The sequence below is a fragment of the Trachemys scripta genome, chromosome 9 (assembly GCF_013100865.1).
Source record: "Trachemys scripta elegans isolate TJP31775 chromosome 9, CAS_Tse_1.0, whole genome shotgun sequence".
NCBI classification, from domain to species: domain Eukaryota; kingdom Metazoa; phylum Chordata; order Testudines; family Emydidae; genus Trachemys; species Trachemys scripta.
In genome coordinates this window covers 85,577,286-85,602,871 of record NC_048306.1, presented here as the reverse complement: position 1 = coordinate 85,602,871, position 25,586 = coordinate 85,577,286, and the positions used below count along the sequence as shown (strand labels likewise).

Here is a 25,586-nt window from a genome sequence, read left to right as displayed (position 1 = left end):
TAGGTATAAATGTCTACTTTTTTTTTTTTTAGCCAAAATATCTCTTCTCCACTTTTTCATTGCTTTCTTCATGGTGGACAGAAGGTCAAGACTAATCATATTCTAGATTTCAGGCTTTATACTTTGTTCTGTGTCAGCTTTATACTATCATCAGTTCTTTTTCTTCCACTAAAGTCCAACATCAAACCAAAAATCATTTTTTCATCTATTGTAGTCTGAGTCAGGAGACCTTTACACAGTTTAGTGAATAATTGGATAATGCTATAAGAGGATCTCCTAAGTAGATGTTGGTGACAGATTGTCATAGCTTTTCAAACCAGAAAAGGAGAGATGGGTCACCAGAACCTTCAAATATTCACATGGGCCAGCAGAATGCTGCAAACCTCATTTGGACAAATTGCATATGGGAACTAAGGAACAAATTAATTATCATCCTTGGTGAATTCAGTTCTTTCATTTGTACTGTTCATATCCCAACCTCCAATATTCTACTTCTGATTTTGAGCAGTTTTTACATTTTGAAGAAGTCCTTTTAATCTTGTAAGAAGTAACTTCCACATAAAGTGCTGCTGCTAATGCATTATAAACTTGGATTAGGTTAATTAGAGACTTCACAACAAATTAATGACTTTTTAAGCACTCAAAACAAGCTAATTATTTTGTATCATATCATTGTTGCTGAAATTCCACAGTCCTGAATTTCTATGAAGTGAATATTCAATACGGTGCATGGGAGATAAGCAGATTAACCTAACAAAAAATTTTTATTATGTTGCTTCAAAATGCCTACTTTCCATATGCAATAATCATTGCATACACACTGTTGGTCTACTTAATCCATAATTTAGTGCTATTTGAAATGTTGTACCACAATGCATTTGGGACACAGTTATTAATATGATAGCATCATAAAGCAAAGTTCTGATAATTTTTCTGTAATACTATATCAGAAATGTTTGGAAATTTCAGAATTTAAATTCATGCCCTTCACTTTCTTACTACCAGTTTGCTTATATGTGTTTAACAATATATGTTCAATACTGTTAAATTAATAAAAATGAATATATATGACCTGATCTTCCAAGATGCTGAGCTCTCTCAGCTCCTCCTAATGCATCACTTTCCATTGATCCATATATTGCAACTCCATTGATGCATCAACTCTCATTCATACATTAGATACTGACCTGGAAGTCAATAGGAGTTGAGAGTACCCAGCACTTTGAAGGATCAAGCCCATAAAATCCATATTTATTTTCACAGCATATTTATGGTATTGATCCAGCAACTTCCCCTGCTTGGGCAGACCCCATTGACTTCAACAGGGGATTTTCATGGAAACAGTTGCCTGGGGCCTATGTGAGCATGTAGTGTAAATACCTTATGTAATGAAATATCTTCTATTTAGGTGGGTGCAAGGATTTCTGGCATCTTAATCTGATAAACTGTTATATCTTCTCTATTTTTCTCTTCTCTTTGTATGTTGTTTATTTCTTCTTTACAATCATCTCTTCCACTTTTTTAATTCCTGTGTTCTACTTTTCATCTTCTAAACTTTTCATTTTTATGCTCCTCAGATTATGGGTTCCCCTCATTCCTTCACACAAAGGTGCTCACACACATACCCATGCACAATCCCTAGGAAAGGATTTCATTGGTGTGTTAGCAATTAGCGACCTGAGATATGCTGACGTGCCAGCTCTTTTATTGTCACTGGATATTATTTTTATTAGATAACTGATTTTCATTAAAAGATTTTGGATATATATAAATGGAGTCTGACAAACTTTCAACTCTGCTGTGAACTGGTGCATTGGCCCTTCTCCACCCTGAGTTTCCTGTGGTGTTACTTAATATATTCCTTGCAGTGCTGGCTCCAAGAAAAAAACTCATAGACTTTAAGAGACCATCATGAACATCTAGTCTGTCCTCTAGCACATCGCAGGCTCCAGAACTTCACCTACCCATTCCTGTAAAAGGTCCATAACCTTTGATAACAAAATTCAATGGCAGAAAATTCAAATACTGGGAATATCAGAAGAAAAGAACTTTAAACCAAATAAAATACATACGTGTGCTGCCTCCTCTACCCCACGCCACAAAACAAAAAGAAAAATTTATACATCTCCAGCTACAAATACAAATGGTTGACAGAGTGCAGCTGCAGTCCTATTAAGCATGCATTTAGGTTCTACCACTGGTTATTGTCAAACCAAAGATTATTAAGCCTCATTTAAGAGTTAGTGCCTTTAAAAGAATTCTTCTGAATGAAAGAATCTGTCTTAAATGAGGGCCTCTTAAATTTAAATTTAGATTGACAGATTTCAACTCTGCAGTGACCTGGCTCTGGCCCTTTTCCATCTTGAATTTCCTGTGGTATCATCTTATCTCATCATGGCATGGTAATGCTGGCTCCATAAGAAACATTCCATAGAAAATGAGAGTTCATAATCTGTCTCCTCCTGAAAATACTCATGAATAATGATACATCACATCACTAGTCAGTAAGAAAGAAAACAACTATTCCAGCTATTCCAAAAATGGGATTTTGATTTAAGTTTGGTATCAGGTTCTTTCTTCAGGCTGGATTGTCCCAAGCCCTTACAGGAAGATTAAGGAGGCAGTCACAAAGATACTTTTTCCCATTCCCATGCAATGGCAGAGCACAATTGCAATTTTTGTGCATGGAGGCATGCAGGAACCATTCCCTCTATGCGTCAGAGGATTTCCTGAAAAATCCAGTCTCTCCCAAAGCTCCCCCAGAGGAGGTGCAATTTTATACCATTCTGCAAGAAAGTTACTTGTAGGGTGGGGTAGGGGAGGCAGCACATGTATGTATTTTACCTGGTTTAAAGTTCTTTTCTTCTGATATTCCCAGTATTTGACCTTTTCTGCCATTGAATTTTTTGGCTTGTCCTGTATATTTTTATCACAAAACAAATACTGACCTGCATTTATTACCCAGGCATAAACATATCCTGTTCCACAAAACCAGCTTCGCCATCAGCCTCAGTATATCTGCAGATGAAACAATGACACCTTCTAAGCCTCTGATTGTCATTGTGAGCCCAAGAGCACACTATGAGTTAAATATCTGCTTATTATGATTGCACATTTCACATGATAGAAGTGATTTTTGTATTATGTTCTGGCACAACGTTCTCCACTGTAGAAAAGTCTCTAATAAATATCATATTCAATAAGATTTGAAAAGCATTCATGTGAATGATAAACCTTACTTCATCTAATCTATTATGCAATATGTGTGTTTGATATTACACTATATAGACCGGGGTGGATATAGCCCATTTGTTACCCCAGCATCTGCATCATGTTAAATACCTTGATCAGAATTAAGCACATTTTGGGGATTGGTCATAATTAAGTTTAGTCAAAAAACATTTACTGAAACTATTTTCAACAGAAAATTGGGTTTTCAACTAAATGAAAATTATAACAAAGTATCTACTTTCCTCAGGTTTTTATTACTTTTTTGTTGGGAAACTAAAAACCTGAAAATCAGTAATTCTCACTGGACCCAGAAAGTTTGCATGCCAGCTGGCAAGCAGCACAGCTGCAAGTGGGTTAACCAGCCATAAAAAGAAACTGCATGCAGTGGAGCAGCTATGTACCAGCTGTTGTGGGGGGCAAGATGAAGAGCAGGAGTATTGGGCTGGGTGGGGAGGCTGCAGAATCATATCAGGAAAGCCAACTTTGTCACAGAAAAATTCCAAAACATGGGGGAAGCATTGTAACATTGTGTCAAAGCAGTTCTTTCCAATGTGCCATGTTAATGGCAGATGATATAATTAATATACAATCCAGTGCTTTTAAATTTAAAGAACAGATGGCTTCAAAACAAATCCTTGGATCTGAACATTTCTGGACTTGGGGGAAGTTTGGATCCAGGGCTGAACTATGCAACTTGGGACCATTTCTAATAAAAAGGGTATTCAGAAACAGGATATTATTTGTAAAAACAGAGATTGTTGGGACAACAAAACTTTATTCATGCTAAGTGCTCCAGGTAATACCAAGGAAACATCAGTAGAGTCCTGATCATGTCTACATCTCTGAGGTCTGTTGGATTTGTTTTAATATTTGTCTTTCACTTATCATCTTTCCAAAGAGAAAACCAGTTGAAAGACAAAACAAAAAGAAGTCAAAAGAGGATACTGATATACTCTGGATTATATGGGCTTGATTCTGATCCACATCCATTTCACACTGGTGTAACACCACTAACATTACTTGTGTCACTCCTAATTTACATTGGTGTAAGAGAGATTAGAATCGAGCCCTATATATGTTTTTTTTCTATTCTAGCCATAACCCATGTCCAATGAAGGAGAATTTGCAGCTGCTCCTGCTGCTGTTTTCTGTGATCTGATCCACTACCCCGATGACTCTCTCCACAGCCTTCTTCAGGAAAAGCAAGCTGTTTGTTGATTCTCATTGCCAACTTCAGAACAATCATTGTGGCACCGTGCTATAATAAAAAGAAACCCTTCCTGCCTCTTCTCTGCACCTTATTTATTCCAAAATGCACAGCACAACAAGATTGGCCCGTTTTATAAATCCAAACTGCAAACATGTCAAAAAGTAACATGTTTGCTCTGCACTAAACATAAAGGTACATTTGCTCATTTCACTGAAACCTACAATGTTGCAATTACTGCAACATGATGTAGAAGAGGAAAGAAGGAATCAAATGGTGAGGCAGAGAGTGCAAGTGAAGGTAATGACTTAAGCTCTAGGAGAATATGTACTAAACCTGAGAGAGCATGCTGCAGTCTTGTGGGAGGAGAAAAAAAAAAGAGGAAGAAGAAATAGAGGTCAGGTTCTCTGAACCTAAAAGAGGAATAGCTGCAGCTTGGGCAGTAGTGGCAGGGGGAGAAAAAGGAAAGTGAGTATGTCACGTGTAGCACAAAGGGTCACCTTAAGTTAAAGAAATTCCTCCCTTGTCTTCAGTAAAAAAGGCTTCATAAATTCAATCATCTCAAATATCCACTGGGAGGCAGCAGGGGCTAGTGGATAGTGCACTGGCTCATGAGCCAGGAAACCTGAGCTCTATTCCCAGGTCAGCCACTGGCCTGATGTGTGGCCTAGATAAGTCACTTGGCCTCTGTTTCCCTTCTAGCCCTTGTCTGTCTCGTCTATTTACTCTGTAAACTCTTCAGGGGGTGACTGTCTCTCACTATGTGTTTGTACAACACAGATCTTGGTTGGGACCTCTAGGTGCTATCATAATATCAGGTGCTTTGGTTTTGTCATCCTTGAAATGAGATATATTTGAACTATTAGTTATGAATAAAATTCAATACAAATGTATCTCCTTTGGAGGGTAGGGCACTGCTCACAAACCAGTCCTGATCTCCGAGAAACTTTTGTAGGATTCACCAAATGATTTACATCTCTTTTTGTGAAATGCTATCTTAGACACAAAAAGAATAATAACTATTGAAAACACCAACTATTCTAAGTCACATGGCATTTTTTCTGTTCCTTGGTTGGAAAACTGAACAGGAGAATAATTAATGGAATTTTTGGCTGAATAACCAGTCATACTAAACTTCTTGACACCATGGTTTTAGTAAATGTTTTATGGATACCTACCCTGTACCTGAATACTCAAGAGTAACATATAATGTCACACCATAATTCATAGGGACCTGAACTCAGTGTCTTTTATTCATGGAAACTTTCCAAAATGTGTTTTTAACTATTCATCCAGTTCGAATTGACACTTACCATAAAGATGGAGCTGGTTACATTCCATATTCTGGCACAGGAAGATGAAGAGCTTGAAATAAACACCTAGGTTGTCGTCTTCTGCACAAAAACATTCAGATGAGGAAAAAAAACAAGTAAAAACTTTCTATATTTTAACTCAGTTTATGTTAACTGTGGGATGAAGGAGAGATTAGTGGCTGAAACTGGGAAAATGAGTGTGGAGTCTCATCTGCGCAGAACTTGAGGATCCACAGCAAATCCCAACCTCAAAATTGTTTATCTCAGGTCATCTGCATGAAAATCCAGCTCCTCCATGAGGCCTCCAGAGTTCCCTTCCTACCTGGCAGCGAGGCTGGATCATCGGCAGCGTTAATATTGCCACTGGGGCCTCACTAAACCTGCGCAATTCCCCCAAAGGTAGGGAGAAGACCTGAACCAGAATTAATGCTTCACTGAGCTTTTAAACATGATGGTCTTGATTTGCTTGGAGAACATGCCAGAGAGTTCAGCTACTCCCTAGATTTGTCCTGTTCACCAAAGAACCTCAGACCCTGAGAAATATATTGTTCACATCAAGTGCCCTCAATATACAGAGAAGAGCATTTTGCATAAATTCTACTCTCGTCCTTTGTACCCACTTGGCAAAATTGACCCAACTAGCATCCACAAACCTATCATTCTTCAACTGCTATTTAGAAGGCACCACAATCTTGTATGAGAATACCAACAAAACAAAGGAAGAAGACTAAGAAACCTGAACCATGGTGGGAGGATGAGTATGACAAGACAGGAGGATCAAGTGTTGCCTTTTAAATGCTCTCCTAGATCAACTGAATTGTTCCCACATGCTAAGAACCTGAAGTAAGGTTCTGTAGTTTTTTCTTCTGTTTTGAAGGGGGAAATCCTATTGTATTATTTCATTTATCAGAGCATGAGCTACAAATATAGAGTTTTAAAAAAATATATAGTGAATGTTTCATTCCCTGCCTCCCACGCAGAAAATTTCCCTCTTGACAGTTCTTTTTATCACACTTTCTAGGACAAAATCAATAATTGATCATCCTTGTAATCTTTTGTGTGTGTGTGTTGTTTTAGGTAAAATTAAACCAGAGCAATTTCACATGTTCCAGTAGGTGCTTTTTATCAATAGCATATAAAAGATGAAAATCCAGCCAAGTAATTTTGTGATGTATCATATCCTGTTGTCCATTATAATGGTTTTGCCAGGTTTTTTTAATCTTCACAATTGTGCTTTATTACCTTCAAATTTGGTGCGAATAATTCTACTGTAGATAGTAATGTTTCCTGATGATATGAAGTGTTAATATTTATTATTAGATCTTCATAAATTATGTCCTCAGTCATTCATCATGCTCCATTTCCTAATACAATAGTTCAGGAGGTGATGAGGCACCGTTCTGAAAATTTCAGGAAGAAATGTCAAGATATAGTGAAGAAATGAATGGTAACAACTGGCAAGATATAGTCTATATCCACATACAGTACTGTATTTATACATATATGAATTTTGAACCTCATTTGTTTATGTTACTGACATATGAATAACCAAGGGCATGATTATAATGTTTTGTCGCTCAATATTACTCAGATACAAAATATAAATTTTCATTAAACAGTTAATGATGGGTTTGTTAACCATCTTGAGGTAAAGCTGAGAGCTATCCGGTGTATTAAGGACCAATTTCAAGAAAATTACTGCTGTTGTAATCCCCAAAATGAGATAAAAAGGATTTTTCACCCCTTCAAGAAAAAAGTGTCACAGTATATGGGCCTATTAAACTGTAGCTAGAAGATAGCTCTTGTAGAAAGGTAGTCATGTAATAATAATTACTACCAATTTCTGCATCAGTCAAAATAAGATCAACCTCCTCTAGGCTTACTATCAAGCGATAGCCTCATAAAATTACTTACCGGTACTTATATTTAAGAATCAACATGTTAGTTGATGCTGCAGCAAAGTAGTTAATTAGAGTGGATAATTATTTTGAGGAAATTACTGGCATAACTTAGTTGCCTGTCACAGGAGCTCTATTGTGGAGTCAATCAGTGATGTGTAACTGATATTTTTCCAATGATTTGTCGAGTAGGAAACCACAGCAAAAGTTCCATAAGATCACCATAACTAGATGTCTTTCTAAATTATATGCTTTAGCTCAGACAGAAATTATGAGCTTGATGCAGAAATTACTACTTTAGGTTCTATGGCCGGTGTTATGCAGTAGGTCAGATTAGATGATCAGAATTAATCCTTCTGGCCTTAAAAATTTATTGATCTATGAACATGGCCCCATATTTCTACAACTGGTAAGAAAAATACAGGACAAGCCAGTCTTTGTTGAGCAAATTCCTTTCTTAGTATAATAAAATAGGATTAAAAATACAGGCCAAAATCTTCAGAAATGAGTTCGTAAAGTTAGGTTTCTAAGATAGGTAGGTAGGTTCCTATGGTCTGATTTGAGTCAATGCAAAGTGTAGGGCCATTAAGTCAATGGCAGGTATAGATGCTCTAAAAATCAGTCATTTAGTTAGGTGCTTAAGCATGAATTTAGGAACCCAATTTAAGACTCCTATTTTGAAAATCTTGACCAAACTCAACATGAAGGACAGACCTGTGCCAGATTCCATTCTGTGAAGGATTTAAAATTTGCCTTTGTTCCGAATTGGAATGAAACCCCAAAATTTCAAAATTCTCCACGAAAAAAAAATAAATTGTTTTGGATAATGATTTGATTTTATTTTGAGTTTTTATTTTATATTATATTATAATATGTATATAATACAATTTAAAAAATAAATAAATAAAGTGGTTCAAAAGAAAAAAAAATAAATTTTCATTCCAAAAATGTTGAAATGTGATGTTTTTACATTGTTGGAATTTTTTTTCCTGGCTTTAACTCCTAGATGAAATTTTGGCAAAATCTACATGATTTCACGGAGCCGTTTCACTTTCGACAGAACTGCATTTTCAAGTGGAAAATGATTCTGTCAAAGTTTTTACAGCCAGATCTAATGAAGGGATTAAATTCCTCCTAGTCAATACCCCGGGAATTACCACCATAACATAACAGTTTTTTTCTGTCTGTCTGAAGAGGAGGGAGAGATGACAGAGTAGGATGAGGAAGGGCAGGGGAAGGAAGGAGGAAAAAATTATCTCTGTATTATGGAGGAGTACAGGACAATATTAATGCATAAGCAAATGAGGCACATGCATAGGGCTCAAATTCAGGGAAGGGGGACACCTGAGAGGCGCTGTCACCCTGTACACCAGGTTACAACACCACTCACTCAAATTTGACCCTGCCACCCCTCCATCATAATGGTGCTCAGACCAAACCTGAGCAGTGCTGCAACCCTGTGCTCACCCAGGGCCAATGATAGGTTAATCCCACCCTGGAGGCCTGTTTCTATAAAGTTTTCATTGTCATAAATTTAGGGTGATCACTCTGCTGATGAGAGGGGAAGCCACGCGAGCTGTCAATAAATACTTTAGTGTCCCCATACACTTTCCCATCATTTGTTTCTGCCATGTGCAGTCTAAAACTATATTCTTCTGACACTGTTCAGAGTTTGCCCTTATAGTCAGTCTTCCTCTGCTTTTCTCTGACTGAAGTATATCAGTTGCTATGGAAACCATGATGCCATTGGCATGGTGGGCTTCATGGTGTCTGCTTGTGCAGCAGAAAGTCATTTGATGAAAGGGTTTCTCCTGTATACTATACTGAGTGGAATACAAGCATTATGCCATGTTATTCATGACCATATACAAACAGTGTAGATCAGTAGTGTTCCAACATGTGGCCCTCCAGTCTCAAAACTGTGGCTGGCAAGAGGGCCATCCATTTGCATTTGACTAGCGATTGGAGATGTGTTCCTTGTGTCAGGCCCTGCAATCTCTAAACAGAAGTGTCTGAATCAGCCCCATCGCTGCAGGCAGCACCTCCTCAACTATCTCACAGAACTGTCCCTGCAAACCCAGGATTAACAATGCGGTGAGCCAGCTGTTGTCCTTTACTTACTGCAGCTGCTCAGCAGCTCCTCTGCTGGCTTCCTATTGCACTGTAGGGGAGGGAGAAGAGAATAGCTTTGGCTGCTTCATTGTCTGCATTCCTGCCAGGCTGTGAGAGCCACAGGGAAAGCAGGATAGGAGCTGAACTAAGCCGATGAGAGCACTTAACAAAGGATGTCTGTCTGCCCCAGCAGTCACTCTGGAGAGCCAAGGAGAGGGAGAGCAGAGGATAAGTTGAGAAATAACAGCCCAGTATGGCTCCCTGATTCTCTGCTCCAGCCAGCTGGGGACAGCTAGAGTATAGCAAGCTCCAGCTACTCCAATTCTCCACCTTAGAAAATTACCCCTCCCTACTCTCACTGTGCCAGGGTGTGAGGAGGGAAGCTTAGGAGCCAGACACATCAGCACTGTGTCCACTGGTGAAATCCTCATCTGGAGATTTGGGGGGTGATTCCTGTGCCCTTAGTGCCATCTGCCAGCCAAAAAGTCCAGGGCAGGGAATCTGCTCCAGGTTATTGACTATGGCCCTTTGCCCTTTTTGAAACAATGTGTTTAGCCTTCAGGCTAAGAAATGCAGACAGCACTGCTGTATACACACCTTGCCCAATCAAACCAGGCTAATAGTTGTTCAGTGTATATCTTTGGGGGCTTAGTGCATATTTATGGGCATCTTTAACTGCTTCTGCAATCTAAATATGAATTTCATCAACTGTCTGAGTGTAAAGCACCTGCTCCTGTTCCCACTGACATCAATTAAAAAAACACTTGAAGTCAGTGGGAGAAAGACCCAGCTCATAATGTGCATAAACTGGACAGCAGTATACTTCTCTTGAGCACCGGCTTAAATACATTGCTGCTGAGTCCTCTCTTTGTTTTGTAGTCAGCTCATTAGCTGACATCTCTTAGAGGAACACTGTTCATTGTCATGAATTTCCTCTCAGAGAGGCATGCTTTTCTAAGCAGGCATCTCATAAGTTAATGTAACTCATTTCAGTTGAACATTTCCTGAACAGCGTGCTTATTTCAGAGAAGGAATATTTATTTGGGAACACGAACATGCACTTATAAAGCAAGAAGAGTAAGACCTTCTAAATGCCCTGCCTGAAGCGATCCATCTCTTTAAGATGTTTGCTCTTGAAACCAGTCTGCAAGGATTGTTTGTTCTCATTTGCCGTTGGAGTTGTAGCTATTTAAGGGGCTTATTGGGCAAAATTGTGGTCTTAGATCCACACAAGGTCTACACAGAGTGTTGAATGTTGCAATCCCAAACAAACAGCTAATCTGCTTGTGTTCTGCCATCCATCCCCCTCACAGCCAGATCTCCTGCATATTTGGCTGAAACTCACTGACCTTCCTTACACAAGCACATACATTCAGATACAAACATAAATAGACTTTGTGTAGGTGATGAAGCTTTTGTATATACACCACCAAACTATGCGCTAAAATAGTACCTGCTTCCCATTTGCACCCTCTGTGAGGAGATTTTCAGGTATTAATCCCATGTATGTGTGGCCCTAGCTTCATCCCCTTTATACAGATGTATTTCAGGCTAGCACAGAGCTCTCTTTCCTAGAGCACATTGGTGCAGCTTTCCTTCTTCATAGCCACTCTGCCCATTTATTTCACTTGGGATACTAGAGCCTGGGGACCTATTGAAGCTCTCCTGACCCATTTGCGACTGCGAATCCATTAAGAGATGTTGTTGGACCAAATTGGGATTTTCTTAAACCAAATTTTAATGACAGGTTGTATAAAAGGAATACAAGTTTGTCTGAGTAAAGCATAAGGACCTCAGGATTTAAACCCGTGTGACCAAACTTCAATTAATTGATGTTTAGATGGGTCACCCAAATATATTCATTTCTCCACCTCCACCCTGGGGTGGTTTTTTTTTTTTTTTTTTTTTTTTTGTCCTGGGTAAAAAAAAAATGTGCTCATGTAATTAGACACCCTATTAAAATTCAAACACATAAAGAGCAGAATTAAGAGTACATTGGTTACCACCATTCTGGCATTTCCTAGCTTGTGAGTGCTTTGCTTTACAACCCTTAATAATGTTCTTTTTACATAGCTTTTTGGATGGATTATAGGTATTGATATATGTATGCAATACATTACCAGCAAATCTTGGCAATATGTCGCAATTGCTTCTATACCAGAGGTTTGCATAATTATAGTCCTTTATCCTCCTGGTTATATGAAGCAGGGTGCCTATCTATTATTTGATAAGCAATCTTTACCAGATGTTGGACAGGAAAAAAAGAAATCCCATGTTTAACAGCTCAAACAAAAATAAGATCAAAATAATTAGGCAAAGTCCTCTGCACATGCACTACATCCTAATTACCAGCCTCTGATTTGAACAGGTGGATGATTCAAAATCTCCCATGTTCAAGAGCAGAATGCTTCATCCCCACCTTTCCCCCCTCCCCCCCCAATAGCCTTCACTAAGCTTCCCTTCATTTCTGTTCCATATATTGGGTCTTACCACCCAGCATAGGATTTGTCCTCTGCAGAGTAGCCAGCCCCAACAGCTTAGAAAAATCAAGGATCAGACCTCTTGAGGAAACAGTAAGAATACCGGTAATTTGTTAATAATGGATGAAAATAAATTGGGTGTCATTGTGTTCTGTTCATAAAGGGCTAGACAGAAGGCCAGACTGTGTGCCTAGACAGAGGAGTAAGACAACATTTGAAGCCTGTACACGGACAACCTGGATCTTGGATCAGTGCATGCAAGGTTAAAGGGGGTGTCGCATCTGCTCCTTCCTGCAGGTTGGAGGGAGTGATAGTGCCTTGTCTCTGCACTCCAGCATGCCAGCCCACAGACCTGGGCCAGTACAGTACAGTGGTTGGCATAGTCCAGCAGCAAATTACTACCCCCCTGAAGCAAGGGAAGAGCAGGGAAGCAAGTCAAGGATTTGCAGTTCCCTCCCTGCATGCTCCTGGGCAGCACACATAATCTAGTCCAAAATATTTAGGGGGGGGTGGGGAATCAATCCATCAAAAGAATAAAATCACATACAGGGGAAAAGTTAGAGAGGATCTGAGCAGGCATGCAAGTAGGGTGGTACCTGCCAGTACGCAGTACCAGCAAGAGATTTTTAGTGGGTACGGGGTACCGGAAAGGCTTGGGGCTAGCCAGGGCTGTGCTCTGCTCCTTAAAGGAGCAGAAAGTGGCTAGGGAGGGCATTTATTCTTTAAATGGCTTTAACAGCACAAATACATATGCTAACAAACTTAAACAAAGGCTTTGTTTACGTTTGTTAGCATAGGTATTGTTGATCAGAAGTCCTCAAGAGGGGAGGGGAAGGACTGGGGGGTGGGGAGGAGGAGATGGAAGGTGTTTAATCAGTGTTTTTTATTCTGTTTCACCCCATTAGTCTGAATTATCCATGACATCCATACTGCATCACATCAGGTCCAAATCATTAGAGGAATGCCTCTGCTTACACTGACCAGAGAATGTTTGGATTCTGATGTCAGCCCAGTTCTGCAGCCTGACAGGTATTAGGTATTGTCCCCAGTGTACACAGAATTCTTCCTTGCAGCCAAACTAGTCTTACATGCATTTTGTTAATGGGAACTGTAGCAGCAAAACAAAGAAAACAAATGCCTCATTTCCCAGCTTTGTGAGTGAGAGAACTATAAGTGAAGATTATAATGCCGGATACTGACGGCCTTAAATCAGCTCCCTCAGGAATCTGCCAAGAACTTTGCTGAAAATATGTTCTTCATCTTAGCATCAGAGCTAAGACTTATCACACATCTGCTCACCTTTATTCGAATGAAGCTCTTTCTGATCTGACAGCTCAGGCATTGTCAATTTCATCCAGAACAATTTACAAACTTGGAACCTAATCCTGTAAACCCTTAATCATTTGATCGATCCCATTGAAGACAATGGGACAATTTGCATGACTATGGGCCACTTTTGTGACTGGTAAGAGTTTCAGGAGTCTGTTCTTATAAAGGAAGTTGAATCCCCCATTGAAATGCAATGTTTGGGTACAAAGCATAAAGCAGTTTAGGATACAGTTGTACTTAAAATTTGTCTTTTAATAAGTCATACATATGCTGAAATGGTTCTTCACCCTACTCCCATATTCCATATAAACAGACTGAATACTGCATATGTGGGGGGAAAGTGAATAGTTAAGCATGTTGATGTTTGTATTTACAAAGGGGGGTGACAGAGAGGATGGGGAGAGCGTCGGGGCCCCAGACTGGGGGCGGGGCAGGAAGGAGTCACATGGAGGGTCACGTAGGGAGGTCACGTGTCACCCCACCCCCCTCCGTGTCTCTCCCATGAGTGCAGTACAGGCAAGAAATGATTTATATTCGCACCACTGGATCTGAGATGAGGAAGAGAAGAAAAAATGTTCTACCAAGCCCCCAAACTGGTGTTCTTCAGTTACAAACTGAACAAACGAGCTAAATTCGGTGCCACTGAAAAAATTACAAGCAAAGAGACAGGTAACATCTCCCCACTGATAAAACAGTAGTGTTTGGCAAAGCAGCCCTTACACGACCCATTACTTGCCATGCCTGGGGCTTGTGTTGAGGATAGAGTTAGGGAACAACACATCCAACTATCTTCTAGAACATACCAAGCAATGAAAAATGGGAGGAAAAACCCTAGCAGCAAGGCTAATGCTCGTGTGGGCATTTGTCATGGTGACACTGATGGTACTGAAAGTCTTATATTGTAATGATTGGTTTACAATAAAAATTACTCCAAATGCTAGGTCAGAAAATATGATTCAGTCCATCAAATCACTGTCAGTTGTAAATTAGGTTCACCATCCCTAGGCAATGTGGAACATAATTGGCTTTGCTCACTGCTTGTTTTATTTTTATCTGTTCTATTCAAGCCAAAGTATTTGCTCACTTACTTTGGTGCAATCTGAGAGAAAGTTCACTGAGGCTAGGTCTACACTACGGGGGGGGGTCGACCTAAGATACACAACTTCAACTGCGTGAATAGTGTAGCTGAAGTTGCATATTTTAGGTCGACTTACCTGGCTATGAGGACGGCGGTGAGTCGACCGCTGCCACGCTGCCGTCAACTCCGCTTCCTCCTCTTTCCACGGTGGATTTCTGTAGTCGACGGCAGAGCCATCGGGGATCGATTTTATCGCGTCTTCACTAGACGCAATAAGTCGATCCCCAATAGATCGATTGCTACCCACCGATCCGGCGGACTGAAGACGTGCCCTCACTCGAAGAGTGACTCACTATTTACACCCAAGTTAAATGGGCATAATTTGGCCCTGCATTTGCAAATTTTCCAGTAGGTATCTTTGGTTAAAATAAAGCTACTTAGAACTAAATAAAATAATAACAAATAAAACAAAACAAAAAATATGAATTTGGTGGGAGTCTCCTGCTGAAACAACCTTTAAATTGCCAGTTGCTATGTTGTTGTTTGGATTACATGTAATGCAGCTGGAGTTTGAGGAGAGGGGGAATCAGGGCCGGCTCCAGGCACCAGCTTAACAAGCAGGTGCTTGGGGTGGCCAAGGGAGAGGGGCGGCACCTGCAGCAATTCGGGGGCGGCAGGTCCCTCACTCCTTCTAAGAATGAAGGACCTGCTGCTGAACTGCTGCCGCTAATCGCGGCGTTTTTTGGTTTGGTTTGGAGGGGAGGCTGATGTATGTTACCCTGAACCCCACTGCTGAAGCACCCACTGTTCCACTCACCTGCCCTGACTCCCTCTACCCCCAAACTAACTCTACAGCTTCTGGGGAGCCATCTTCAGGGTATGGAGAGCAAGGAACATGGATAAGGGAAGAGTGTTCATGGAGCATCCCTCCACACATACAGAGTTAAAGGAAGAGATGATCTGACCTATATCTGTCTCAGCCCTCACACAGCATATTATACAAAAGAATATGGGTGTGGATAATAGCCCATAGGAGTAAATAAAGTTTTTTAAACACATTAGCAAAAATCAAAAATGCAAAAAGGATGGATGAACTGGAGATACAAGTCAGTTATTAAGGGAATAAAGAAGTAAAAATTCTTTATGAACTAGCTTTGGCTCAATTTTACATACACTAGCAGATGCTGAAAACCTGAAGCCAGGAGCAAGAGGGTTTTTCACTAGAAAAATAAAGTGAATTAATGATCCAGGTCTAGTGAGAATGTGCATTATTATGACTGCACCATAGGCACAACTGAATGAAGCACACACACACACAAGCAAACAGAGTCATATACAAAGAAAGAAGCCTGTTTTGAGGATATCTGCTTTATTCCATTCTGTTTTTTTTCTGATAAATTGGACTGGAAGTGGAGCAATTGTCTGCTAAAACTGGAAGTCCAGCTCACACAGTAGCTGTTGCTTTCTCTTCCTCCCAGCGCTGGGAATAGTTTGTGACTAATTCCGAGAGACTGCTGCTGCTCTGGGACTAGCCTTCTGAGCTCCTAACCCTAAACTGCTCTGCTAGCTCTAACTTTTTGAGGGTGACTGACCAACCTCAGCACTGGGAGAACAGGACATGAAAGCACCATCTGGGGGAACCTGCAGGCTTTTGCAGCAAACTGGACCTAGCATGGTAATTATGGGGCAGTTTGATATTCACCAGTATTTTCAGAGGGTGGAAAACCCATGTTCTCACTTTAAATTAAAATCAGCTTGCACAAAACAGTACTCTGGTGTTTGTGGTATATGTGTGTGCTCTTTCCTCACAGTTCTCTGCTTAGGGTCCTGCAACATAAATAGTTGGCCACCCACAAAGCTGGAAGTGTAAACAGTGACTGTTTAATAGTGTCAATATTGTTAATTATTTTTCTGCAAGAGCAGAAAGAAGGGGAAAACACAAAGATCATCAGGGTTTCTATATATAAATTGTGTGTGTGTGTGTGTGTGTGTGTGTGTGTGTGTGTGTGTGTGTGTGTGTGTGTTAATGACTAATTTATTCCTCTGTACAAACAAACAGAAATGATGCCATTTTAAAGATCTTCCAACAAATATAAATAGCAAATCCATAATTCTGGACCTGAGATTTTTGTAGTTTGGGACTATATTATTGCAGATATGTTTCAATTAGGTTTGCAATGATAAGGTTTTCATATGACTTTGTGTTTAGTATTTCAATGAAAGTCCTGTGGATTAGTGTCCCCTGAAATCTCTTTAAGCAGCTTTCCCTAAAATGAGCTTTATATAGATAATTTGTAAAACTGCATGAGCTAAAACATTAATTATTGCTATAAAAATAGAATTGCATTGTTTTGTGTAAGGCTAGGGTAATGTGCATTTTAAACATTTTATTATATGCTAATGTTGATACATTAAAAAAATGTATAAAGAAATTTGAGAGGTGACACTGTTTTAAATTGTAAAATGAAAACCAGAATGCAAAACCCTGTATCCTTTTCCTTTGTCTTTAATCAGTCCTGGTGGACCTCATTCTCCACTGCTTTGTGTAATTGACAAAAGGCTTCTGTCATGAAAATAAAACTAACTTCCTGGATAAAGTTTAGTGGCTAGGAGACTGGACTTGGAGTTACAAGACCAGGTTTCTATTGCCAGCTCTGCCAATGAGCTGCTGTGGCACATTGGTCAAGTCACTTCACCTCTCCGGGCTTCTGTTTCTAATGTCTAATGACAGCCTTTGTCTGTCTTGTCTGTTTAGATTGTGGTCTTCAAGGTAGGGACCATCTCTTATAATGTGATTGCACAGAGCCTAGCACAATAGGGCCTTGCTCTTAGTTGGGATTCCAGTGGTGGTAAAGTAACAAAAGACCTAAGCAGCTGTCATGGGCTGAAACAGTTATACCTAAGCAGAGCCAAGCTAGTAACAGCAGCACTGAAAGAATACCTGACAGGGAGACACTATACAAGTATAGAAGATATTCTGATAGTTATATATTCATGTGGCTTTACTAGAGATGTTGCTAAACTTAGATCTCCTGTATGGCACACTGGAAATTAATAACAAAATAATTGCTCTTGAAACTAATGAGCTTTGGGGTTTAAAAAACTGGTGCGAGACCAGAATCAGGCCCTAGGTGATCTCGCGTATGAATACAGTGCCAGAATTTTTAGCACAAAAGAGGATGACCATATATGCATTCACATAGATATTTATTTAAATTGAAAGCTTTCTGGGGGCAGGGATTGCCTTTCCTGTTCCATGTTTATAAAGAACCTAGCACAACAGAACCCTGGTCCATAACTGGGGCTCTTTGGCATTTCTATAATATACAATCAATCGTCATGGCAAACCATTTCTTTGCTCCAAGTTGGCATCTGCAGGTGGGTGCTGCAGCTTGCCTGGTGCAAGAGATAATTGCAGTAAATTAATTTTCACTCATTTTGTAAAACAGAACGAACGCAGTTAATATAGCAGAATATAATGGACACTGAATTTTCCCAGTTCTACAACATATCTTCTGGCTTGAAACAGAGCAGGTATTATCATTGTAGCGGTTGTAGTCTAGCAGGGTGAGATCAGGCCAGCCTATATTGAGTAGCACCTCCATAATCAGTAAGCTCTCTTGATTCCTCAATCATACTACTCAAGGAGTAAGGGGCTATTCAATGTGAGTAAGAATGGCAAAGTCTGCCCCAGAGTCCTTTCAAAATATAACAGATATCCATGATTGCTGACTGTTCAGAGGACAGATATGGTATATTTATGCTCTTGTATTTTAAAATAATATCTGGTCATTTCGTTTACAATTCCATTGTATGTTTTATTTACACTGTTCCTCAGCAGTTTACCTGCTAAACCTTTTGACAGTGGAAGACATAGTATGTTATTTGATGCTTGGGCACTGTATACTGCATAAACTAATGAATTATATACAATTTATTCCTTGGATTTTGAGACTACTTAAATCAACAGATAACAGGAAGTTTCATTTCTCTTTTAGAATAGCTAATAAATAATACATCAAAAGTACTTGTGCAATTCTGAGTTTGTTAAAACTTTTATAATACAGCATACTGCTGTTTTTCATATAATAAGAACAAAGAGTTTTTTGTTTATCTTCAGAGTTACCAACAATTATTATTCTGTTGCAAGTCTTATGATATTTGGTACTTTTCTTAAAGCCCCAGCTCTTGGAATCAGGTTATTACATAAACATTTCAGCTTTAATTTTTTTAATGTAAGTTTCTAGCATTATGGCTGCAGAGAAAAGTTTGCAAATGTGAACCCTAAAGCTCAAAAACCAGAAGGTATTTAAACTTTTCTCTGCAACCATAAGGGCTAGAAATGTACATTTTATATATTTGAAGATTTTAAAGCCAATCTCAGGATTCTGGAGGGATTTGAATAATGATTTTTTAACGCTTGTGGTTTGGTGTACTGTATTATTTTTTAATGTCATTGTATCTACTTACACTCTGTACCTATTTTTCATGCAAAGTTCCTATTAATTTTGATGGGAATTTTGCATTTGTAAGGATGGAATGTGGGATCATGTACATTTCATTCCTTAATGTATAGTGAATAATGACTGCTGAGTGACAAACACTGGGCCTGATCCTCCATTTCTACTAGCTTCTTATTAAATTCAATGGGAATTTTGAGAGAAAAAAGAATATAAGATCTGACCCCTTTCCCTCTCCCCACCAAAAAAAAAACTCACCATCAGACAATAGAGAAGAATTCAGTATTACTGGTTACTGCTTGTAGCATATGGGTATATGGACAAAATATTAAATGCAAGAGTCAGTGAGGCTGGAAAGATCAGAGTTGAAAATATTTGATATTTTCCCCCAAAAATCTTAGAACATACTTTTTTGGTACCTGGTGAAAATTATTGCAGATTATAGATATGTCATTTAAAATCAATTTTTTTTAACTTCCTTTGGCATTATGAAAGAAGTCATTCTTTTCTGCCATGATAGAGTTTCTTTCAATGAACATGTCCATTTAGGGAAGTTCATGAATCAAAAGAATGACTGTTCTTAACAGAATTTCAAGATATATATTCTTTAAAATGTCAAAAGACTAAGTAAATTAGTAAGCAAATACATTGGCTATTTGAATAAATCAAAAACAGTTTTTCTCCAGAATCCTCCAACTTGTATTAACTTAAAACACCTTCTTTGAGACAAGAAAGCAGGAAATTATTGCCTTTAGGTTTAAAAACATTGTCTCAAAAGCATGATCATGTATTTAGCCATCGACTGCTAGAAATCTGAATACTGTGGTGACTATTGTCAAACATTAGATGATATTCAAGGTCCTAAGCAGTGATTCTTCACCCTTTTACCCAGTTTTACACCAGCATAACTCCTTTGACTTAAATTACTCCAGTACAAGTTAGGTCAGAATCAGTCAACCTCTCTTGATTTTCAAAACCTTAATGAGCTGAGTTGATGTCAGATCAGATACTACTGCCTCTGTATTCAAGATCAGATTCTCCTATAGCAGCTGTGTCATCAAGAACAAGAGAGGAGGGTGAGGCTTGCAGGAGAAAGTGATATGAGCATCTGGCCCATGACCTTCTGTGAAAGATTACAGTGACTATTCATCTGGCTGCCTTTGGCATGAAATATAAAGCCCACATCTACATCCTAGCTTTTAATAACTGCAAAGAGTAACTAAGTCTAATAGAAGATTCTAAGAGAAAGAAGAGGGAGAAATGGAAGAAGAGGAAAAGAGGGTAACTCTTATAACTTGGCCTTATTGAAGTCAAGGGTGAAGCTCCAATTGACTTCAGTGAGGCTACAATTTCACCTATATGCAGGGAGAAAGAAGGAGAGAATGGAAGATTTAGTGTGTTTAATCTAGTTCCTTAGTCTAGTTGCTGACTTTAGATAGTTTTACTAAGTAGTTCAGACACCATGGTGATTAACATGATATAAACACATAGATGATATGGATAGTTGGCCAAATAAGTGCTTTTTCTCACAATCCTCCCACGCAATATACAGCATATGTTGGGCTGTTTTATGCCATTTACTCCAATGAACATTTGAAAAAATGTCAGTTTGGCCACTGTCCAACTGGTCGTTTGATCAACTTCTTATGGGTCTGATACTGTACCCCTGAAAAAAATAGGAATTTTGCTATTAACTTCATTGGGAGTAGGATCAGGACTGATCAAAGTAGCAATTACCCATATGTTGGTAATTCCTTGGAGTTTGAGGATAATTGTCTTCCAATAAAATGATTGCTGGTTATTGCTGGCAGATCGGCAGGTGACAAATGAGACCTATCTGAGATCAACAGACCTTGTCACAGTGGGGGCAGACATTTCCCAATGGAAGGGGTAAATCTGGATTGTTAAATTGGGCTGCAGCCCATTCTTTCCTCCTTTCCTTTTCCAAATATGAGCTTTTCTTTTCAGATGAGCAGCGTCTTTCTTCACACAGTAGTCAGCAAGATGGAAGCAGCTTCTATCAATATACTTTGTAAAATGATTCGTGTTATGGCATAATGCTGGTGAATTGCCATGACATGATCTGTTCATGCTGATGTTTCTAATTCTGGCAGCTCTAATGCCATTAACTGATGTTTCGCAAATCTGTACTCTTGGGACAATCGCTATCTTCACATACTCAAATGAAGTAAAGAATGTGGCATGCACAAAAGACAGATCTACTGGTGAAAAGCACACTCAGCACTAGTAGTTGCAAATGGAAATCACCATACATAAAATATACTTGTAGAAATAATCTGATATTACATGTATACCCGGGGATGATGGATGAAATCTTCTACTTGGAGGGATCTGAAGATAACATTCCACATTGCCTAAGGATCTTAGCACATGAGCAGGGCAGTAGATCTCATTTTAAATCTTCTTCTTCTTGCCACTTGGGTATTAGGTCAGGGGTTCTTGCTGTAGAAAGAATTTCCAAATCTACATTCTTCCTTCACATCTAGGGTGGCCAGATAGCAAGTGTAAAAAATCAGGACAGGGGACGGGGGTAATAAGTACCTATATAAGACAAAGCCCCAAATATTGGGACTGTCTGTAAAAAATTGGGACAGCCGGTCACCCTATTCACATCATCAGTGTTCATCGTAATTCAATATATCAGAATCTGTATTTGTGTTGAATTAAAACTGCCCTGCTTTGGCTTCACCAAGACAATGTAGTACCTTGGCACCAATGTGGTTGCAGTTGACATGCTGCAGAAATCTCTATTTGGAGCATAAAAGCATCTGAAGAAGCCACATTTCTGCATTATAACAGAGATAGTTCATTATTTCTGGGAACACCCTAAGGGAATTATTCAGCTTTTGATCCATGCATGAAATTCTCGTTGCTTTCACAGGGAATTGTGCATGCATAACCATGACTGCATATTACCCTAATAAAGGTAAATGAGAAATTCACACATAAATTGGAGGGTGTTTTCTGACATTGGCCAAAATAAATATTTGGACATTTTTAAAAATGTGGGTTGTATGCTGAAGTGGAAACAAGTAATTTATATTTGCCTAATATAACAGAGAAAATGGTCAAGACAAGTGCACCATTAGTTAAAAATTGCCCCTGAAATGTTCACTAGTTCTGGATTTTATATATTATGTGCCATGCATCTGTTGACTGTGTTAGCTAATTTTATGTACCTATCTCTTTTGTTTACTTTATTTTTGTTTTTATATAAAATATAAATACATAACAAAACAAAACATGTATAAATACATACACAAGATGGAAGTAGCATATGAAGAACAAAATTCAACATTCACTATTTGCAAAACCTGGAAGAAACACAACAAAAACAAGCAAACAAACAAACAAACAAACCAACCCCTGAACCCATAGAGGTCATGCAGGGTATTAATTATTAAAGTGACTAAATAGATAAATAAATGCAAACATAACCTATAAGTGTTGGGGACTGATATTCACTATACTACAAAAGTATGTAATAGTTTCGTATGTGACCAGACATGCTCATTTTTATTCCAAGTATTTCTATTAGACAGAGTCTTTTTTCCCCCCATTAATGCAGTAGTGGAGAACTCACTAAGCCAGTCTGTGTATGAGGAAGGAATTGCAAATTTCCATTTTCTCAGAATAACTCCTTTGGCTATTAAATAGTTACTGCAAGCCATTTCTTAATGTTATCTGGTAATATCAACTCCTCCAGCACTCTGAAAACACAAGCTTGGAGAAGTAAAAATATTGACACTTAAACTTTTTAGGAGAGCACTGAATATGATGATCCAGAACACATGCATCTTTTGACAGGTATAGAGGATGTGCAAAAGATTGGCATGTGGCCTCTTTCTCTTTCTTAAAAATAATATTGCATTAAATAACATTTTGCATTCATAATTTAATGGTGTTTGCTGTTCAGTTTGACCCCTCACCATTTTTCCCTCTTACTCAGCTCCTTTTAATATTCACACATACCTTCAAATACTTTGCAGTAAACAATCCCTATGGCTGTACACTGATTTCATGTAATTTGTCTAAGGGTCCCTGTGTGTGAGGGTTTTTCTATGTAAAATACATGAAAATTGTCCTTAAATTCAACATAAATTAGTTTAGGACCAATTCATTAGTAGGTAATGCGTGATAACTTATATTTCTGTATCTTTAATCTCATATAACAGAAGTACACTGCATGTCATTCTGCTATATTAGTTACGATGGATCTACCATGGAAAATATAGTAGATTGGTACTCTGTAGAGTAATGTGTAATTATCTGTTAATAGCTGAAGAATTATAAAAATTATGGCTTGGATTTTCAAATAGCCTGTAGGGAACTAAGTGCCCAAATCCTAAAGAATTTCAGTGCAGCTGGATACCTAACTCCCTTAGAAAATCCGAAGTTTATATATATTATGTATCATCAATATCATATGTGTTCACAAATATTTATATATTTAAACTAATCTGTGTTTGGATTTATAAATGAAATGTCAACCTAGATATCTGTAATGTAGAGTGCAAAGTGCAAAGAGAGCCTTCAGTTGAACAAGGCTGAAATAATCTTAATTTAGGACCTTACCCAACTCCTATTGAAATCAGTAAAAAGATTCCCTTTAATTTCAGTAGAAGTTGAATTGGGTTCATAAGGTCCAGTTTTTCTCACCTTGAAGTCAGTGGGAATACTTATACTGACTTCAGCAGGTTTGGGACTAGAGTATTCAGTCCTTTGTGTCTGACCATTTATGTCCCACCACCAGTAGCACAGTTCATTTCCACTTGACATTGATGGTGCAGTAGCAAGGAGATCTTGGGTTCTAAATTAGGATTAGACCAGTTTGACTCAGCTTCTAGGATAAATGTTCTTTCCCACAGTAGTGTGGATAAATCCCATCGACTAAATTTTGTTCCATCTGATAAATGAACTAAATAATGTTGAAAAAGCAGTTTATACCATGCAAAGTGTTGAATTAACATGTTATGCCAAAAAAATACTATATTGTGGTTCTTCTTTTTCAACATCTTCACTAGAATGCACATCATAACCTACATTGATTGCAGGAGAAAATATCTGATATATATGACCCTAAAACCAATTTTTCCCCCTTAGGAAACAAAATCTATTTTAACTACATTTGTCTCAACAGAACAGACAAAGTGATAGCTTACAGGGAAAATGGATGCCTCAGTAATGGACTAGTAATAGGATTTGAAGTCTTTTACCTCTTCCTCACTGGTTTGAATTTAGCCCAGGTCTATAGTCACTAATGACATTATCATATGGTTGCTATCTTGTGGCCTGGGAAAAGCACGGATGGTCTCCATCTAGGAATTTCTCCTGTATCTGAACTCATTAAAAGTCATGCCATTATATTTCAATGGCAGAGGGATCTGGCCCTGAGCTCCTAATGGAAAGATGTCTGCAGCACAAAATCACTATGGCAATTGGTACTGACTAACACCTTTGTTAGCATTCTCAAGAGAGATCCTAAAAACTGAGTGGACATGGAGAGTAAAGTATGTTCTTACTCCCAGGGGTAGGTCCCTCCAGGTGAATGTAGAAGCACACTGGATGGCTTAGGGAAGCTTGCACTGTCCCTGTGGTACCTGGTCTGTGGATAAACAGAGAACTCCAATCTCCAAGGCTGTCCAGCTGATATCTTTTCTAAGCACTTTTATATTTGGAATTTGCTTCACAAATTAATCAGCTTCACAGCCCACTTGTGTCTTTTTTCACTTCCTCCCACTTGGGATACCGCACATTCACTTGGACTGATGAATCTCTTCTCAGTACTGCTCCCACACTATGTCCTCTCTATGCAGACTGTGCCTGTGTAAGATGCATACCACATGTGTGGTTATATAGTGGTTATTAAACAGAAGTTCATAAAGACCCTGAAACACTGCATGGGCTTATGGTTGTTCCTAAATTACTGCTAAATAAAGATCAACAACATTCTTGCAAAGCCTAAGCTGCATGCTGGGTTTCCAAAATATAGAGAAAACTAGAAAGCAGCTCTTGTATATAATAGTTACAGCAGCCATGAGTGTCCCTTGTTCTTTCACTATTTATTGCGTTCACCCTGGCCACAGCTTGCTGGAGGCATAGGAGACTATTAAACCTCGGAATATTTCTTTCTAGTCAGGCGGAGAAGGCTTGGGAGAAAGCTCCCTCTTTCTCCCAACCATTGTCATTTATGTAGTTGTAGGGGATCTATTAAAAAGGAAACGAGTTGGTTTACACTGCAGATTGAACGAAGCACTAAATGACTGCATTAGAATGACTGCAGTGGGGGAAATGGTCGCCTCCAATGGAAATGTAATGTTGCAATGGTACTTTTCAAAAAGGTGCAATCATTGTTCAAATGCCCTTGTCTAATTTGTCACAAAAGTTGTCCCTGGATTCCTTTTTTTTTTTTTTTTTTTTTTACATTTTACCTGCTACAGCTAAGGCGGAAGAATAC

The 25,586-nt window shown here is 38.8% G+C and overlaps 1 long non-coding RNA gene across 2 annotated transcripts in view; it reads right to left on the bottom strand.

Moving 5' to 3' along the window:
• The window catches only part of LOC117882844, a 56,918-nt gene that overhangs the window by 28,558 nt on the left and 2,774 nt on the right, over positions 1–25,586 (bottom strand). For both annotated transcript variants that reach the window (XR_004647122.1, XR_004647123.1), the window contains exons 3-4: positions 5,752–5,832; positions 2,949–3,018 (exon numbers count right to left, since the gene is read on the bottom strand). This is a non-coding gene — a long non-coding RNA (uncharacterized LOC117882844). The remainder of the gene's footprint in view (positions 1–2,948; positions 3,019–5,751; positions 5,833–25,586) is intronic.